Here is an 18,031-nt window from a genome sequence, read left to right as displayed (position 1 = left end):
GAGTAACATATGTGTGGCAGAGCCTGACAGCTTTAGGGACCATCCAGGGCCCAGCTGCAGCCAAAGCAGCCGGCCGGCCATGCAGATCCAACTCATAAAACAGGCACATCATTCACTGCTGACAAGAGATCATGCTTCAGTGAACACTGAAGGAGCTTGGAGGAGTTGTGTCTTTCTCCCCCTGTTGCAGCCTTCTTCTTTTTTTGTAAATTATGGCCACCACCCTTGAAAATCACCCTTAGCTCTTCCATACCTTAGAGCAAAGGTGGATTTCCAGATGTTGCAGCCTTCCAGATGTTGTCACATTTCAATTTCCAGCAGCACTGTTCCGCTCGGGCAACAGTTGATGTGATGATGGGGAGCTGTAGTGCAGCTACATCTAGAGATCTGTTGGTTCTTTATTACTGTCTGAAAGACAAGATTTCCTATGAACCAAATGAGATCAGCTGCTAGTCCTTTTACTCACGTGCCACATTTCCATACTATTATATATAATTTAGTACATATTTCCCTTCAATAATGCTGGAGTTAGGGGTACCAGACCCCTGTGTAGTTCAAAATTCGTGTATAACTCTTATGCTCCCCTCCAAAAAACATAAGTACAAAGCATAAACAGTTGATTAACACACACACATTTACAGAACAGTTCTCTCTATTGGAGTTCTCTTCCATAGCATTGACAATCCTTTCCATACAAAATGAACCTTAAAACTCCTTATGACCAGAAAAAGAAAAAGAAAAGAGATCAACAAATACTTTAAATACATACAAAAATAAGATATGTTGGTAAAAAGATTTGCAAGAGCTTTTTCTTGCTCTTGAAATAGTTTGAGCTGGAAGTGGGGGAGGATATTTTTTTTTTGTCCTGTGCCAAATTTCACCAGCTGCTCCCATGTAGCCCACCCCTGATATTTTCCCTTTGCCTCCTTGGAAAGAACACTGGAGTGAGGCTCTCTCAGATGTGTCTGCAACCTTACAGAGGACAGTCCTTTACGGCAAGAACAGGCAAAGGGTGCAATCAGATGGTTGCGTGATGACAGTAGAAAGGCCCCTTAAATGGGGCCAATCGTCCTTAACCTGACCTTTCTGTCTGCCAGAGAATCGTTCCAATCTGGTCCTGAAAAGTAAAAGCCCTACAGCTGGACCAAAAAGGTCAGGCTGGAGCACATCTCCCCATGTGTCCTATGATCACTGGGAAATAGATCGAACCAGACTAGAGATGGGCATGAACTACCAGGTTGGTGGTTCAGGCCAGTTTGTTTGTCATCCAAACGGGTATTCAGCACATCCCAGCTCCGCCTAGTCTAGTGGGCACCCGCTCAGAAGCAGTGACCTGGCTTCCCTGCCCTGCCACCTCTGGGTGCTGCCTCTGAGTGGGCACTCACCAAAGGCGGGCAGGGCTGGGAAGTGCCAAATACCTGTTCAGAGGAAAAACGAACTGGCACAAACCACTAAACCAGTTCATGCCTATCTCTACACCAGACCGCTCCACAAGTGATCCAAACTGTGATCTGTTTCCCTGTGTGATCACACTATAAATCAAGTTTAAAAACAAAGAGGCACAAGCACGTTAAGTCAAAGGCCTTACAGTTCCTACTCAGTGATGACCATCTGAATGGCAGACTGGGGAGGCACACTGGCCCTCTAGTTACAGATTTCCTCCATAGGAACAAATGGGCACATGCAAACTTACTGCCAATCTTTGTCCTCCTTTTCCATCTTTTAAATTCTGAATTTCTTCTTTTTCTTGAAAACATGTAAATGACCATCTTATATATGCGGGGCATATTGTGGAAGGATGAAATGCATCTGGGTCACCCCTGGGGAAATCCTCATCTAGTCTAGAAGTTCCAAAAGTTTGAATGACTATTGCCAGGTCCCGCTTGGTAGCAAAGATATTTCAGTGCTCGAAACAAAAAACAGAGCACAGGATACAAGAGTTGATTTGTGTTTTCTCCTTTCCCCCTTTCAACATCTTTCCCCCTTTCGACATCTTGCATCAGGAGTTTGGAAAACATCCTTTTCTGTGGCATGGGAGCCCCCTGCCATTTTCTCCCAAGCAATTACGTGTTTGTAATAAAGTTGATCATGTTACATCCTTATTACAATCCTATGACATTTCTGATGATGGAACACCAGGGCCTTAATATCCCTCCTCTGTTGGCTGAGTGCTTTTCCAGCCATTTTCAAATCAACTGAAACTCTAAATATTTAATTATCTTGCTGACTTCCAACCAAAAGACAAAAGAAAAAACAACTCATCTAAAATAGGTGCCACTGAGTTTTCAGACATCACTTCCAGCCCCGAGAGACAACTTGTCTGCTGACAGTAGATGGCTGCTGGGCCACTTATGTCTTGTTAAGAGAGGAAAGCACTGTGCCAAGAGAGAGAGAGAGAGAGAGAGAGAGAGAGATGACAAAGTAGATAATTTGAGATAATTTCACATGTACCTAAATCCATCTCGAACAATACATTGCTAATTATTCAGGTTATACACTGGGGAAATATGGAGGGACCTCTCTCCACCCCCTTTCCTTCTGAAGTGAAGAATGTTGTCAAAACACTGCCACGTCATGAGATATGTTTTCGGGGGGACTGGAATCCCTTACTTTGCCATCTAAGAATAGATGTGGGGCAGGGGAAATGTACATAGCCCTATTTTTTTTTTCAACAGAGGGCAGCATGTCTGGCAGAGGGGGTCAACACCTTGCAAGCGGCCCATTCCCCAGCCTCAGAAATAGGTGTCAGCAAAAGCAGCCCATTCACATCCCTCCCAACCATCTTCTTGCCACAGGTATAGGTGATCATTGCCAGAAAATTATCTCACAACATAGGCAACTCATGAATGGACGCCCCAGATTTGGGGCTGAGATGCCACCTCTCCTCAACCCACTTGCTGGTTGTTTCTATTTGTAAACAGAACACAATCCATCTCCTTTTTCTAAATTGTAGGGGTAGCCAACTTTCCCTAGTGCCATGTCGAAGTGGAGGGGTCCAGCAAATGAATCTTATTATTTACACAGAGATGGGACAACATTCTCCTCCATGCCTGAGGAGCTGAAGGTTAGGGGGAATAGATGCTCTGTAGGCTGCTGCTGTGTGCCTTTCCAGCAGCTGCCTATGGCTGCCACAAGGTTTATGAGGTTCGGGCAGATGTGATGCTGGTGATTCTGCTACTTTCCCCTAAAAGGACCCAGGCATGCTGGGGGGTTACTGGTGGACGACGTGACAGAGGTCCAACAGTAAGTTTGCCCTTACTTTGTATGAGCCCAAGATAACGTGATGCAGTCGTTCCCCACTTGCCCAGCCCTGATGAACTTTCTCTGTCTAATAGGGGAATGCCTTACCCCCAAAAGGTAAGGGGACCCTTCCCACTGCTGAGACAACTCCTTGGTGCAACTCTGCTGAAGCCAAATGCCAGAAAGTGAAATCTCACAAGGAATCTTGTTGTTCTGCTTAGTGGGAGAAGCAACTCCTGAATTCCTTCAAGAACATTAACCATCTCAGCAGGGAGTTATAGAGAGTGGGAAAGCAAAGCATACATTTTATAATATGCATGCTAAAGAGGGTGGTGGGGTGGCTTTAAAAGAGACCCCGGATTCTCTGAAAAGGTAACCGTTGTTTTCCATGCAGACATTAAAAGATGGCATTTGGGGATTACAGCTCTAAGCATTCACCAGCCAGGATGGCTACAAGGGAGGATTATGTGACTTGTAGTCCAAAAACCAGAAATGCAAAAACTTTTGCTTCGGTTTGCTTTTGTGCTACAAGAGTACAAACCAGTCTGACCAACAACCATGCTGGTGAGAGTTATTGTCCAAGCAGTTGTTTTTCCATCTTCATAAAAAAAAAGAAGCAGCAGTTTTTCTCTGAGACTAAAAAACCGTCACAACCCTCGCCTTCCTGGTGACTCAGCTGAGTTCTTACAGGCTCCGCAGCAGCTTCTTGTATGATTTTGTAATTTAATCCAAATCTTTTCTGCAGCTTCTTAGCCTTTTCCCAGCTACTGCTAAAGACTCCAAAGCCCTGCAGACTGGGAACACAAGAGTACAGATATTTGTTTAAGGAAACAATTATAATGCTTTTACCTAATGGCTGTCTTTGTTGTTTCACTTTTACCTTATCACTGTCTGGAAAGGGAGGCCTTTATTTTGCCTGTGGGTGTTCTTTTACATTTTCTATGTTATGATGCCCAGTCCAGCATGGCATTTTCAGATACTTTACTGATGTACCCTTATCTGCTTTATTATGCAGAAATCACAGGAGTTAAAAGTGGCACTTTTTTGGATTGCTATTCCCAAAATTCCCTGACCTCTCCTCTCTAGAAGCAAAAGTGATGAAATCAAGATTGTCATACTACCAGCATATCATGAGAAGGCAAGATTAGCTAGAAAAGGCCATGATGCCAGCAGAAGTTGAAGGCAACAGAAAAAGAGGAAAGCCATATATGAGATGAGTTGACTCAATAAAGGAAGCCATAACATTCAGTTTGCAAGAGCTGGGCAGGGCTATTAATGATAGGACCTTATGGAAGTCGCTCTCAGAGTCACCAAAAACCAAAAGTGACTTGATGGCATATACCAACAACTCTTACAATTCCCCAGCAAGGACCTACAAGTCTGCCTTCCTAATAAAACCACAGTTTCAAAATTCAGAAATTTCATTTCATACGGGTGGTGGATTTGTAGCATAGAAACCAAAACAAAACTCTTTGCTCTAAAAGCTGAAACAGATCTTTAAAAAACATGCAGCTTCACAACTAGAAATGGAGCCCACACAAAGTAGATGTGTTCATCCTCTCATAGCTTTGACACTTTCAGAAGCTGCAAATTTGCTTGCTCCTGTTTCAGGACTGGTCATCAGGAAGAAACTGTGGCCTCTGTCTGTTGATTTTGCCCATTGGTCTGTTTTGGCCTCGGTAAATATTGTGGTGTTGTGTTCAGAGTGATGAACCATGACTAAGGAGACCTTGACTTCAGTTCCTACTCAGCCATGGAAGCTCATAAGGGAGAGGAACTGGTAAATTTAGTTGCCATCAGGTCAATTCTGATTTATGGAGACCCTTTTTGGGTTTTCCAGATAGAGAGTACTTAGAAGTGGTTTATCATTCTCTTCTTAGGAGGGAAGGGTCACCCTCAGACTGTGTAGCTGGCCCAAGGCCGTACAGGCTGGCTCTTCTAGGACACACATTGGAGAACTGAACTCCCAGATTCTGACTCTACAGCTAGATACCTAACACACCCACCACTCTTAAATATCTGAGTCACCTGAAAAGCTCTGTTAGGATTGTTGCAAATCAGTTCCAACTATATACCATACACATACAAATGGAACTAGGTAATCTTGAGAAGAATCCTGAATTAACGCATGAGGCATGCCTCCTGCACAAAAAGGGAAGAGAAAAGATAAGACAGTTGACATATTTCAATAATGCACAAAGACAGAGAGAAGAACTTGGAAGAAATTTCCAATTTGCTCCTAGTAGACAAATGATCTGGGGAAAATTCTATCTCACGTGAATGGAAGATGTAGGTGCTTACTAGTTTCTGAGAGTACTAGAGAGCCATACAAGCAATTTATTTCCAGAATTGTTTTTGCATAGTATCCCACACTACCAGCAGCTCTGTTTTTGGTGCAATAAGACAAAGTTACTTTTAACTTGGAATGCATCAGCACTTGTGTGAAAATAATCTAAATTAGGCTACAGTCGACAAAAGTTTGTGCCAAATAAAACTCATTTGGTTTTCAGATGCCATAAAACTCTTGGGTGGTTCTACTGCTCAAATAGAAATGTACAAAAAACTTCTCTACAAAATGGAGCCCTTCCTCTAAAAGTTCCAGACTCAAAAGTGGTTATTATGAATAATATTGAACCACCTGGGAAGTAGTTCTTTCACCCACGCTCACCCAAAGGACCTCCACTGCTTTCTGAAAGAATCACTTTGGAAACCAAATTATTTCCAGAGTTGATTTTATTTTGCTCACACTAGACGCTGTTGCCATTTTCGCAAGCTTTTGATGCAACCCTCATGCGTCTCCCCCTTCCTTCCCCAGCGTCAGCCAATGTTTTTGCTGCCCTCATTTCTGTCCATCTGTCCAGATGCATTTCCCATCCTCTTCTTCATGCAACCCCCTTCATCAGCTTGGCAGCATTAAAGCTCTAATCAATATAATGGATTGATTCCCCCATTGGAACACAAACGCCCCGGAGCTAAACACCTTGTTCTTTCCCATCAGCTCCAGCCTTGGCCTTTGAAAGTGCACTCTCTCCGACATGCCGCATGTGGCAGATTGGGTTACAAGAGCTCCCCGAGCTATGTTTCTTAGCTCTGATGAAGAATTTGGTCCCCTAAAGAGACCAACGAGAAGAAGGAAATGAAGCAAGACAGCAATACAGCAAAAGAACTCAAGAATATTGGTCCTGATAGCATCCCGCCCCCTCCATCTTCTTGCTCGGCATTTTTTCTGCCTTCAAAGTTTTTGTACTGGTCAGTCCAGAGTAGGCCTATCTGCAGGGGGATGGGTTTCTCCAAGAAACTTCTAGTGCAAGTATAATAATAACCTTAGAACAGCAGAGCTGGAAGGGACCCTAGGGATCATCAAGTCCACCCCCTGTCAAGGAGGCACAGTGGGAAACTGAATTCCCAACTTTTGGCTCTGCAGCCAGATGCCTTAAACCACTGAGCTATCCAGCAGTATATAAAAACAGATAAATTCTATTCTGTAAGTCCCCATCCAGGATCTGGACAACAGTTGTAGTTTTATTTGCTGCTCAAAGCAGAAGGAAAGGATAACACACTAAAGATAGAAATGGTATACGGTACTTCACATAGTCCCGTATTTCAAGGGCCATCAAAAATCTGTCCTTATTTGAAGACATCCTCCATTTTGGTAGTTATCAACCTTTGACCTTCCAGATGTTTTGGATTCCTACAATATTTTTGGCAGCCAGCTGCTTTATTTATAGACTTTTCCCAGTTCTTTGATATCTATTGATTCACTGGTGGGGAATAACATTTTCTGATTATTTCAGTTATTGTTGTTGTTGTTTAGTCGTTTAGTCATGTCCAACTCTTCGTGACCCCACGGATCAATACTGGTCCATAATCCAATGATTCTTCTGTTTTCTTCTCTTTATAGTGGACAAATTCTTACATGGAATAAGACAAGGAATTGAGCTCCAACGTGCTGAAGAAAAATGAATGTACCAAAAATGCATTCATATATTAATCCAGCTTTTAAAGAGCTTTCTTTTTTAAAATTAAAAGGAAGAAAGAAAAGCATTGAATTAATAGCAGAAAGTGAATCAAAATTGTTGTTGACTCTGGCTTTCTCTTTTTTAAAAAACTCTTCAAGTGGCTGCCTGTGCTTGTTTTCAGTGATTGCTGCCCCTACATTTGTTTCATTGCTTGGTTTACATCCTGCTGGGTTATTAATGGAGAACATTCATTTTCCTTCTACGCAGATGTTGGGGAGAAGACCACTCCTGTCCCTTGCTCACAGGAGAAGATTAATGGGGAGCAGTAGTTACAGTCTGCATTCTTGGCTAGAAGCAAACATATTGTTCAGACAATGACAAAGTTTAGACGCAACTAGTTACAAATAACTGATTATCAATAAAAGTTACTTGTAATCAATTCCTTCCTCCAATGACTAAAGTATAACTCCATTTCACAATCATTCTTTAATGAAGGATAACCTCAATCTTTTTGAAAGGTGACATGATATTTTAATTACTATTATAATTAGAGGGATGTGGCCTACTAGACAGTAGAGAAAGAATATCACATGGTGTGGTGGTTGATTCAATGCTTCCTGCTCCTGCCTCCTCCTCTGTTGTGGGAGCTGAGAGAACAGCAGATGGGCAGAAAGTGAAACAGGACAGCAGGCTTTTATATTAAAATTAAAGCATTTATTTAAAAAGAGCTGAGAGTAATTGTTTTTGAAATGGAAAGCAAATAATTAATTTGCCTTAAGAGCCTGGAACTATAACTATCACTGTAACTAACTGCTCTATAAAAATAACTTTCTGAGCTCTAGGCAGGCAGCAGTGAATACAGTGGACCCTCGACTTACGGAATTAATCCGTATTGGAACAGCGGCTGCAGGTCGAAATGTTTGTAGGTCGAGGCTCCACTGACCTACAATGCATTGAAAACCAATTAATCCGTAACTGGCCGTTTTTGTTCTATTTTTTTCCCGGTCTGTAGGTCAATTCTCCGGCTGCAAGTCGAACCTACATTTTGCAGCCAGAGAAGTCTGTAACTCGAAAAGTCTGTAAATTGAGCCATCTGTAAGTCGAGGGTCCACTGTATAACTGAAGGCTGGCTTAAGCAGCCTTCCCAGATGGAAGCCACCCAGGTGTCTCGAATGACAACTTCTAATATCCTTAGCCTGCTGATTCAGGACGAAGGGGGCCCTGGTCAACACACCTGGAAGGATAATAGCTGGGAGGAAGGCCAGTTAGGTTAGGCTTAATAACATCATATTGATTGTTTCACTCTTGGTGAAAATGTTGACCTCTGGCTTTTTTCCTCCTCCCCTCTAGGAGACAAAAATATCATGATGTGAAGACCCGGTTGATGAACTAAGGACTTGTCCAGGTGGCAGCAAGCTGTAATGTTAAACCAGAAGTAGGACAGCTAGCTAAGATGGTGTGGGGGTGTGGGGATGGGGGTGGGGTGGGGGGCAAACTAACAAGAGTCTGTGTTGGATAACACCACCAGTGTTGAGCTTGTTCAACACCAGCCTGCTATTATTAAGTCCTAACAAGGGATCCACACAGATCCCATGCAGCTTTGAGATGACACTCAGTTAAAGATGCTTATGAATTGGATATCTGTGTGGTCCTGTATGTCTTGTCCCAGGTGAGCCCAAAAATGAACATGTTGAAAGCTAGTCAGAAGATGCTCCTTGTCAAGGCTTCTCTACCGCAATTGTTTGGACTCTCATCACCTTCCATCTGTAACCCTCCCATGTTTCCCTATGGCTTCTTCCACCCCTGTTTTCAACCACAATGAATCATAAAGAAAGAAAAGACAAAAGAGTTGCACCCCCACAACACCCTGAACGGACGTGATCTCACTTGACTGGGAAAGCAAAGCAAATTCAGGCCTGGTTAGGACTTCGATAAGAGGTGACGCCAAGGGAGGAGGACCAGGGATCCCTTCACTGCAGTTGGAGGAAACTCTGCTTGAAACCCCTGGAGATCCACTGCTGTTTGTCACATTTAACAACACACAACTGGAATAAAAATCTGGCTCAATAGAAAGGAGCATCTTGTGTCCCAGAATATACTTTCAACAGTCCTACTAAGAGTTGTCCATTTGGAAGCACCACCCAAACCACTTTCCCTTACCCTGGTGAGTTAGGTGGGATAGTCAAAGGACCCTGGTTTACTCCCAGGTAAGGATACATGGTCAGAAAGCCAATGTGATGTTAGCAGTGAGGGTGTCCCTCTGGGTCTTAGAAAATCCAGGTTGAAATCCTCAGTACTCTGTGAAAAGCACTAGATGATGACGGTCCAGCACCTCTCTCCCTGTGGCCTACTCGTTGGGGTTATTGTGAAGTTAAAGCAAGGAGAAAGCGATTCATCTTGTCCCTCATTAAGGGACAAGCAGCGTGTAAATGCAATTAATTATAAACAAGAAGACTGCAGTCTTTTTCTTGCACACCCTTTGCTTTATTCTTCATTCCTTCCTTTCCTTCTCTCTACTTCTTCTTCTTCTTTCCCTCCCTGTGCTGAGTTTCCAGAAAACCCCAACGCTCCTCAGCTTTCTCCTTTCACCGAGATGGCAGTCAACGCCTCAGAGAAAGGGCGAGCCGGCTCGGAGCTCCGTCGGATGCATTATCGTTCAGCCCTGCGGTTCTGGTAAATGCAATTTCAATCCATCTCCTCGCCATTGCCTGGGAAGACATTCTGATTAACGCTCAGAAGAACGAAGTGTTCTTCAAGGTCAAAAGAACCAAGGCGATAATGGGTCGCGGCGGCGGCGGGGAGGAGGTGAGGGGTGTGTGCGCGCGTGTGGAGGAGAAAAAGAGGTTCCGCTGTCCTCGTGGATTCCTTCAGGTCCCCGGACAAGGGCGTCCAATTTCCCAAGCGCATCAGTTGCTTTCGAGCGAAAGGCGCTGAAAACAGCAAAAGGCTTGCTGACACTCTCGAAAGCCCTCAGCATCGACAAGAGCGGACCGTTGGTACTTAAAACCCTGGCACTAATTTCCGTATTCAGTGTTAAGGCGTCAAGTACTGTATTTTAAAACCAACGAGTCCCCTGCAACGCTTACCACCAGGTAAGAACGTTGTTTCAAAAGTAACCCACTTTAAGCACAAGTGTTAAGTGTTCTGCTTATATATAGCCCCATAGCGCTTAAAGAACTCTCTGGGGAATTTACCATTTATAATTACGCAGGCTACACATGACCAGGCCGCCCCCCAGCGAGCTGGGTACTCAGTTTACCGACCTTCCAAGAATGGAAGGCTGAGTCAGCCTGTAGCCGGTTACCTGAACTCATGCTGGAATTCAAGTCGTGAGCAGAGTCTTCACTGTGTAGACACTAATTTTTTTCCCAGTTTGAAGTCTTTCAGATGTTTTGAACTACAGCTTCCATCGTCTATGCTCATGATGGGAATTGCCGTCCAGCACGTCTGCACACTTCTGGTCTCCCTGATCATTTTACTTTTTAAGATAAATGCTTAACGGTCAAATGAAAACAACAACTTGCACTCAGAACATCTTAGCCTCTTAGCATCCTTCTCAAAAAACAGCAAGAGGTGAAAACATTCAGAATATGTCACAAAACAAAGCAAAACAATAACACCCACCAGATTTTACTGGGAACATAAATGAAGACCATTAAAATGTAGGTGAGTCTCCATAACACAGAGTTAGGAAAAGTTACTTTTCTCAGAATACTTCTTCCAGCTGCTTCAGTCAGCATGGATTCAGGCAGATTGTGGGAGTAACTGTAAACAAAAATTTTTTTTCCTGTGATCTGACTAAAAACAGTCATCATTGGTTTCCCCATGGCTCAAAAGCAACCTCTCCAATCTCCTCCTTCCTCATAATCCCTGCAATTTTAAAATTAAGCAGCACCAATCTAAAAGAAATATATATTTAGAAGAATCAAGACAGAGCAGGAAGAAAAATGCGATTCCTCCTCCTCCTCCTTCAGGCTTTGGCAAGGAATATCCCGCCGAGGCCAGATTAGAGCAAGAGAGGTGGTTTATTTGTTTTAGCGATTAGGAGTGTGTTTCGAGAGTGAGAGATCCCAATAAAAATTCTTCATTAGCCATCTGTTTAGCTCTAGAGACTACTTGCGGTTCTCAGAAGGTGGGGAGATCAGTTTATGGAGGTTCTCTCCTCCCTTTGAGCAGGTGTTGAAGGCTTGAGAAGCCTTTATGAAGTGCGGATTTTGCCATAACAACTGGTGCTTCAGCAGTTCTCTCTCTTCCCAAAGGGTTATCTTCGCACGCTTTGCCATTGGGGAGGCAAAGTAAGCCAATGGTTTCAGGTGGCAGATTCTGGCACTGTCACATGATGGGAAGAGAGCGGAAAGTGGTCAAATCTGGCCAGAAATGGGAAACGTTGCTTTGGCGGACTATTTTATTAATATATTTATGCAATATTTATATCCCACCTTTCTTCTGATAAGTACAAGTTGGTATGCACCTCACAACAACCATAAACAGTAGGTCATATCCTCACAACAACCACAAGTGGTAAGTTAGGCCACTGAGCTTCATGACTACAAATCCCATAATATCTATCTCATGGGGGGGGGGAAAATCTACCATAAATTCATGGGGAGCGGTACCTCTTATACTTGGATTCCGCAGATACCTACTAGCAGCATACAGCTTTAGGGTAGCCAATAGCAGCCCATTCCCTCAGATCTGGAGAACAAAGCTGGAGATTTGGGGGCAAGCCCTTGTGATGTCATGTGGTAGCCCCCACAGCAGTATTTGAAAATGGTGCTTCAGCAACAGTGAAATTATACAGTGTTGTGACTGTGTGCTATCAAATCACTTCAGAACTTTGGCAACCCTATAAATTAGTGGCTCTCAAGATTTGCTGTCATTAAGAGCCCTGCTCAGTTCTTTCAAACTGAAGGCTGTGGTTTCCTTTACGCCGGAGTCAATCCATTTCTAGGTCTTCCTCTTTTCCTGTTGCCTTCAGGTTTTCCAAGCATTACTGTATTGCCCTTTTTCATTTAATCAGGACTTCTCATGATGTGCCTAATGTAGAATAGTCTATGTGATATATAGACACTCAGTGCTAAAGAAGGAATGTGAATTCCAGTAACAGTCCTAACTGTGTAGCATGCAATATAAAGAAAAAGATAAGTTTGATTCTGAGTGCAGTATTTTAATGGCAGGTCCTGAGAAAATTAGAATGGATCCCAAAACCGAAGATTACCTGAGTAGCAGCATCCCATTCCTGGAGATTTCAGCTCCAAAGTCTTGCTGATCACACTTTACCCCCTTGAAAGAGATGGAATGTGTGACGATATTAGTTGTAATTTCTAAAGATTTTTTATGCAGTGCGAAAAGATGGACTCTAACCCCTGGAGCAGATGTTTCACACCTCTTCATCTGCAGCCTGTTACTTCAAAGTGCCTTTGAAGTCAATAAGAGCATCTAAATACTCTTCTGTATTAATCTAACCTGCTATTGTGTCTATCCTTTCCTTAGGTTATGCTAAATGAGATACTTATAGCTCTGGACCCTGGCTATTGTTACCTTTGCTTCTTTACTCCCCACTGAGTTCAAAGGGATATTAAAAGGTAGCCTTATACTATATAGTGAATAAAGGAATTTCAATATCTCACTGAGGAGGAGAACAGGGTGATTCTCCAGGAAGATTCTCCAGCTCTACTCCAGGAAGGGACCTAGTGCATTCATGAGAAGGTTTCCCTGTGACTCATGCATTGACCTTTTGCATACCTGGACCTATCTCTAGTTTAGAGTAAGTTGCTTAGGTCTTGGGAATCCTGTTTCACATTCCGTAATGTGTAACCATATTTTTTAATGATTTTGGAACTGTATTCTCAAAGGCTTTCATGGCCAGGATCTGATGGTTGTTGTAGGTTTTTCAGGCTGTGTGGCTGGGTTCTAGAGGCTTTTCTTCCTAACATTTCGCCAGTCTCTGTGGCCAGCATCTTCAGAGGACAGGAATTAGAACTCTGATCAGAACACAGAGTCCTGACTCCTGTCCTCTGAAGATGCCGGCCACAGAGACTGGTGAAACGTTAGGAAGAAAAGCCTCTGGAACACCGCCAAACAGCCCAGAAACCTACAACAACCATCAATTTTGGAACAACTCGACTCTTTTTGTAATATCTCTGTGTTCCCTTGATTCCCCTTATTTTCCCTCTTTCTTTTAGATAAACTTCTTGAAGTTTGCATGTCTGGTCTGAAAGGGGAATGAGAGGGACAGTGCTAATATTTGGTCCTCCTACTGGGTCATTCTACAGACTGGGAAATATTTTTGAGTTTTTCCCTCTGAAGACAAAGCGTATGTATGGCAGCATTACCAAAAGCAGCTCTGGGTGGGGCTGAAACTCATGTCTGTCTTGGATTCATGGTGATCTTGTCCCAAGACAGGTTAGAGACTGACAGCCCCCCCCCCCCCAATTTACATTTCAGGCCCAAAGCTGGACTCCTGGCAATGTTCTCATACATGTGTTAACCCACCTCTCTACTTTAGACTACCCTGTCACTTCATGGCGGCCATAAATGACTACTGATCATTAGTAAGCCATTAACTTTTGCATTAAACTGCTAGATAGCTCAGTGGTTTATGCATCTGGCTGTGGAGCCAGAGGCTGGAAGTTCAGTTATCCACTGTGCCTCCTTGACATGAGCTGGACTTGATGATCAATAGGGTCCTTTCAGTTCTGCAGTTCTAAGATGATGATTTCCATCACCACCACCACCATCCCAGTCGCAACATATAAATATTTGCCAATGAAGGCTATGTTCCATGCCTCAAAAGGTACAATTCTTGAGATTTATGCTGCTGGTATCTTAATTGCTTTTTTGGACTACATGCACAGACACCATGCTGCCTAAGAATACTGCAAGTTAGAGCCCATAAAAAGTAACATTTTGAGACCTTCTCTTACTCTTAATCTACCACAAAATTCTCCTATATATGCTTCATCGAGAGGAGAATTTTGTGGAGAACTGTGCCCCATGGTGGGATAGTGCAGTGGTTCTTAACTTTTGTTACTCGGATGTTTTTGAACTGCAACTCCCAGAAACCCCAGCCAGCACAGTTGGTGATTAAGGCTTCTGGGAGTTGCAGTCCAAAACTCCTGAGTAACCCAAGGTTAAGAACCAGTGGGATAGTGCATGCTACTGGCTTTTTAGCACAGGGCACAAATCCATCTTAGGCTGGCAGCTTCATTCCTAGGGAAAGTCATTCCTGAAAGCCAAGTCATTATGGGCAAAGCTGTTGCCAAATCTTCCTTAATGATCATTTAGACTCAGGCAAGAGTTATAAGTGGGTCTCTCTAAACTCTTGTAGGTGTATTTGGTCAAGAAGTGACCTGATGTCTTTCTCCCACCCAGCCACCCCCCAGTACAAGGGTGTGCATGTTTTCTTTAAAAAGCAAGTCCTACTGAGTACAAAAAGACTTGATCCCAAGTATATGGGCACAGGTCTTACTGATGCAACATAGGGATGTTTCACATAGGGGTGGAATCTGTTGGGGGGAAAATAGGAAACTGCATTACACTCAGCATGTGGGCCAAAAGTGGTGGGTCTTTTACAAGCTCTCGTGCTTTCTGTTGTTTGAGTGACTGGGAGAGATTTTCCTGACTGCCAGTTTACCCAGCACTAAACAGTCATTCTCTCCGGACTCTGAATTCAAAGACAGCCCCATCTCTCTGTTGCGTGTTCTTTTCCCCCTTTTTTAATCTGTTGAAGACAGTTTGTCCGTTTGCTGTTATCTGTTCACAACTACAGTACAATTTTTTTTAAAATTATTCTTTCTCCTACAAATGTCCCATTGTTAGTTATTGAGATCTTAAATATCAATTACAATAATGAGAAACGGGTGGGATATTTGGGGCACTTGAAGCTATTCTCCTCTGTGAGTCTCTGTACTTCTGCTTCAAACGGGGCATTTTTACCAGAAGAAACTCTGCAACAACAAAAACTCTGCAACCAAAAGGTCCATCTTGTCATTGATTTGGGTCAGGTGGGAGCCATACTGCTCATACCTCATGTCATCACCAGGAAATAGCTCGCAGTGGACTGTACCCCAAGCAATCAAAAAAGTGAGCTATATGCCTGTGTGTCTGTCTAGCCCAGTATTGTCAGTTCTGACTGGTAGCTGCTATCCATGTTTTTAGGCAGGATAGTTTCCTCATCCTACCTGGAAATGCCTGGCATGCCCTGAGGGAACTCCCATCAAAGTAATAACCATACCTGATTCTGCTTCTTCCAAAATCAGTTCAGATGATGTGTGTTCCAGGGTGCCATAGCAGAGATTTGCCAACCTATGGGGTCCTTGGGTTACAAGATGCCTTGTGGTGGTGAAAAGATGCATTGCACCAGCTTGTGCAAGTTTCTGTATTTCACAGAAGCCTTCAGCCTCTCAGTTTTACAACCTTCAGGGCCACCCTAGTTGACAAGCAGGGTGTTTATCATGAGGGAAGACACTGGGCGAGGGACCATTTCTCATGACAGAACCAAGGCTGCTGTCCTGTCCTCTGAAATTCAGTCCCTGTCAGTGATTGATCTGATTCCGGGTTGAATGTTCCTTTTCAAAGACTTTTTGCCTTTAAAAGCATTACGGCTCCCTGGATAATAAAGAAGAAAGAAATACTTGGGGCCTTTCATTGAAGAAAAGGAGGGTAAAAGCTGCTTTTGGAGGGCCCATTTTCTCTGGAACCCTTTTCTGTGGCATGAATCACCGGATAGTATGAACTCAATTAGTTGAGACAGAAGGCCAGATATAAATCACGGTCCCATTAGGGAAGCTCATGAGGTTAATTTATGGCTTTGAAGCGAGGCTTGGCTGGCTCTTTCCATTCTCTATACATTTGCTTCTCTTTTTCAAATCTCAGCTCTTTTCAGCAGAGAAATGGTGGCTGCAGACAGATTATCCTTCAGGGTTCTGGGTGTGCTGGAACAGGTACCTTATCCTTGATTGCTCATCAGTTCACTGGTTTACTAAATGTTTTGCACACTATTCTCTGGGCCAAACTTCATGTTGCAAAATATGTTACATCATATGTTGCTTTATTAGAAGCTGAAATTTGTTAAGGTCCCAGGATCTTGGCCAGATTTCCCTGATTGAGCAAAGCATACTTGCAAACGCAGCTTTTGTATTCCTCCCAAAGTTCAATCACAAAGCAAACTAATTTGCAAATGGTGGTGAGTGTGGAAAGCTCTGGCTGTGACAAACAGATGGTTTCAGCACTTAAGGAACTCCCTCTTCAAATAATAGTCTGTCTCTTTGGTCCTATGTACTTTGTATGGAGTTGCTTAGCATGGTGTTGTATTGTTGAGGGAAGACTCAGTGACACTCTGTCTGCCTGCTTGCTTTCCTGTATTGAAATATTTCTATGATGCTCTATATCTGGAGATCTTAGGATACGCTGCAAACTGTAGTTGTGGCTCTAAAACAATTTAAAACTACTCAGACCACATAATTTAGTAAAACAGCCCACTGCTTTTGACCTGGATTAGGAAAAAAGAAGTTGGAATGAACCTAACGGCACATAATTATTATTTTACACTGTATATGAGAAGTGCCATTGGCCATACAGCCACAGGAGGCAAAATTTCTTGGACTAGTCCACAAAGAGTTGGGCATTTCATCATTTTTAAAAGACAACATTGTGTTCTCTTCCCTTACTCATTTCTAGGATTACCTTTGTTTCCATTGTCAGAGTAGGGGCAAAGCAGAGGAAAATTGCAATGAATTGTTGTTCCATGGCACAGCCATGCATTTAGGCAGGTTGCTCAAAGCTACAGGTTCTCAGAGCCAGATCTGTCATTAGGGAGGGTGAGGTGATCACCTCAGGCTATGTGTACAGGAAGGGGGAAGGGCCATTCATCTGGTTGCCCTTAGAGATGGGGGGTGCTAAATACTTCTGAGGACTACTACAGGCGTTATCATATTCATTTTGTATGCATTTTGTATGCCAACCAGGAATAAAATAGTGTTGTGAGTGACAGGAGAGAAAAGCTTTTAAAATGCTTTCTCTGCATGACCTCCCTCTGTTCCATATTCCCCTTCTGCCTCCTGCTTTCCTCTAGGAGTTTTTCAAGCATACATTTGCCTTCATTTCACTCGTCCTGTGATGGAAATCTGAACAATTCTGGATTGTGGTATCAAATAGCCTTCCCTAATCTCTAATGCCCTCTAGTGATATTAGGCTACATGACCCACCATCCCCAGCACTCAGTGATGGGAACTGTAGTCCAACGTTCCTAGAGTGCACCAAGTTGGGAAGGCAAACAATTCCATGTGTGGAATTGTTAGGATTTACAATGAAAAGGACCTAGATCGTCTCTTGCCATGGTTTGGGGACATGTTCAGGCTTCAAGTTCAACATGCTGGACACCCTCAGCTAACACGGACAGAACTGGTCTCAGTATTGGTTGATGTTAATTAATTAATTAATTAATTAATTAAATAGATTTATACCCCACCTATCTGTCCCGCCGGACCAATCTAGGCGGCTGGGCATTAAGTCTGGATCAACAGATTTCAACATGATGAAGGTGGCACATCAATCACACGGTCACATGCATAGACCTACCATTCCCTGAGCCATAAACATAACCCCTGCTCAGTGGTTTAGAGAGCCAGAGGTTAGCAGTTCGATTCCCCGCTGTGTCTCCTTGACAGAGGCTGAGCTAAATGATCCATAGGGTCCTTTCCAGCTCTGCAGTTCTAAGATGATGATGATGAATCACAAGCGCACAGAATAATTATTCTGTACTGTACTGGAAGTAAATGTTAGCATTACTAAGGAATTGTTGCTCAGCCTTATTTTAATAATCCTCATGA

At 43.2% G+C, this 18,031-nt stretch overlaps 1 long non-coding RNA gene across 5 annotated transcripts in view; it reads right to left on the bottom strand.

The window, feature by feature from the left end:
- The window catches only part of LOC140708451 (uncharacterized), a 47,925-nt gene that overhangs the window by 12,840 nt on the left and 17,054 nt on the right, over positions 1-18,031 (bottom strand). For 2 of the 5 annotated variants that reach the window (XR_013537575.1, XR_013537578.1), the window contains exons 2-4: positions 15,436-15,809; positions 12,418-12,482; positions 254-4,034 (exon numbers count right to left, since the gene is read on the bottom strand). This is a non-coding gene — a long non-coding RNA (uncharacterized LOC140708451). The remainder of the gene's footprint in view (positions 1-253; positions 4,035-12,417; positions 12,483-15,435; positions 15,810-18,031) is intronic. The other 3 variants (XR_013537576.1, XR_013537577.1, XR_012088642.2) reach the window with 3 other exon arrangements.

The sequence above is a fragment of the Pogona vitticeps genome, chromosome 6 (assembly GCF_051106095.1).
Source record: "Pogona vitticeps strain Pit_001003342236 chromosome 6, PviZW2.1, whole genome shotgun sequence".
Classification (NCBI taxonomy): Eukaryota; Metazoa; Chordata; class Lepidosauria; order Squamata; family Agamidae; genus Pogona; species Pogona vitticeps.
This window is presented reverse-complemented; position numbering and strand designations above follow the sequence as displayed.